At 39.0% G+C, this 2,500-nt stretch overlaps 1 pseudogene; it reads right to left on the bottom strand.

Moving 5' to 3' along the window:
- LOC137983200 (fibroblast growth factor receptor 1-A-like) overlaps nt 1-2,500 on the bottom strand; it is a 63,761-nt pseudogene that overhangs the window by 16,999 nt on the left and 44,262 nt on the right.

Genomic DNA, 2,500 nt, shown 5'->3' with positions numbered 1-2,500 from the left:
GTCACGGTTATTGTTGATCTAAGGTAGCGGGCTTGTAAGCGAAGGAAGAAGGAGAATGCAGTGTTTGTATTCACATCCGGGATCTCTCCAGCGCGGGTACCCGATGACCGAGTGGGCATAGGAGAAGTGAGTGTGTAGGGAACAGTGTGAGCTGGGAGAGTGTTTTTCAATTAGCTTCTTTGTGATCTATAAGGATATAAAATAAATGACCTGTTAAAAGTGGATCAGAATGTACCTTCGTACTTAGTCGTTACTCTCTTTTCAATTGCAGCTCCTTGAAACACCCTATTCATGGCCGAGACCCTCAAGGTATAAGTTGTGCTTTTGTTGAGACTGTCAACAAGGTATTCCCTGACGGCAGCACTTGTGGTCTCGTTCCGAATGACATTTTGACCATGTAGTATGACCAAATTGTACCCTGTAATAGGACTTCCCCCATCATCAACTGGTGCAGTCCATTTTACGGTCAATGAGGACGCACGGATGTCGTTGTCGTTTGTTGTGAGGCTTGGAGACTCTGGTGGCTCTTTAAAAAAATTAACAGAATATCACGTTACAAAATTTAGTGGATCTGTACTCAATGGACTATTTATAACATTTTAATAACACAACTTGCAACCAACAGCACAACAGTGTTATGGTCGCTACAATTCGCTTCACCACAAAATACAAAGAATGCCATCTAAACGGCTTAGTTAAGGGACAGGGTTGCTCTGTGCAAATTGAAGAGGTTTCGCCTGTTATCAAGTAGAATTCACATATGCTCCAGTGCATAATAGGACAGCCACTTACACACATATTCCCTCTTCCCTCTGAAGAAGCATTCGCAAAGACTAAAAGACTTTTCAGAACGGAGGAACACCTGTAAGCAAACTCCAAAGCTCTGAAATCTGTGCCCCTATTTTATGGCGGTCTAATGGCTTGGGTACAAAAATGAGCATATTGAGATATTTGAATTTTCATGATTTAGCAACGACAAAACTGCTGTTTGAGCGAAAGTCCTAATAATTCATTTGCTGCAGAGCAAATACATCACCTTAAGCCCAAGGCACATGAAAGAGCTGGACAAAAGCCTCACGAAGCAGTTGGTTAACCTTACAAAACAAACAAACTTGAACCCTTCATAAATCAATGCTTTTCCGGAGCATTACATTTAAGACAGCGATCCATGCATTTAATTGGACAATTAAACAATTGTTCTTTATAGACATACCTAAGAAATTCAGGTGGCTCCAACGGAATGGGTTCGAATAGCTAAGGTGCTAGAGCATTGCATCGGTATCGCAGAGGTCCTGGGTTGGAATCCCGTTGGAGCCACTGGATTTTTTTCAGGTGTCTCAAAAGCGACAATTGCATAAATTGTTAGATGAGTGCGAGGATCACTTCTGTCATTCTTCTGTAACCTGCACTTTAAATATACATTCATTTGATTCACTACGTTCTTAAGTGGGTAAAAGAAATAATGGAAAACTCTATGTACATATTTTTCTAATTGCTTACTTATTTGATTTAATTGCACCCAGCGTAAAGCAGCAGCACCAACTACGTTACTGGCTTCACAACTGTAATTTCCGAAATCTTGATCACTCTTCATCTGTGCATCTACTGTGTTCTCTGTGGATGTTACTTTTTTGAGTTCAGTTCCGTCTGTTTTTTTCCAAGTGATGGATGGGGTAGGAGAACCATCAGCAACACACTTAAGTTGAACTCTTTGCCCAACCCAAGACTGTTTTGTTAATGGAGTCACTGAGGTTATGCTTGGTTGATCTGTTAAAACAATCATTGAATTAATGATGGAAGTAGCAAAAATAATAGCATAGCAAATAGAATATTACAAAAAAGAGGCACAAGAGGTAAGGTCTAAATCTTCGTGTACTCAAGTACACGAAGATTTAGACATCATAAAACACAACATCTTTAACATCAATTGAAAACAACTTTAACATCAATTAAAAACAACACTAAGGAAAAATGAAATGTGCGCGGCACAGTCTGTTTACATGTATAGTAGATATAATTGAAAGTGTAATAATTACTTTATTAAATAGCTGGCAAAATGTGCTGCTTACCATTGCAATTGGTAGGAATGATTAGGGATGTCACGTGCGAGAATTTTCAAAATTAAGATTACCAATAAAAGTACATGAAAAAATAACAGATAATAATAATAATAATAATAATAATAATAATAATAAGAAGAAGAAGAAGAAGAAGAAGAAGAAGAAGAAGAAGAAGAAGAAGAAAGAGACTGAAGGCCTCCTAACTGCTGCACAAGATGAGGCCCATCGGACTAATTACATAAGGAACGTGATTGACAAGCAAGATGTTTCACCGATGTGTCGCCTATGTGTTGAAACGGAGGAAACTGTCAGCCATATAGTAACAGAATGCAAGAAATTAGCTCAAAAGCAAGAAGAACTGGAGGCACGATCAGGTTGCTAAAGTTGTTCATTGGAAACTCTGCCAAGATTACGATCTGCTGTGCAACGACACCTCGTAC

The sequence above is a fragment of the Montipora foliosa genome, chromosome 13 (assembly GCF_036669935.1).
Source record: "Montipora foliosa isolate CH-2021 chromosome 13, ASM3666993v2, whole genome shotgun sequence".
In the NCBI taxonomy this organism is placed as follows: domain Eukaryota; kingdom Metazoa; phylum Cnidaria; class Anthozoa; order Scleractinia; family Acroporidae; genus Montipora; species Montipora foliosa.
Note: the sequence above shows the minus strand (reverse complement) of the source record. Positions and strands in the feature narration are given on the sequence as shown.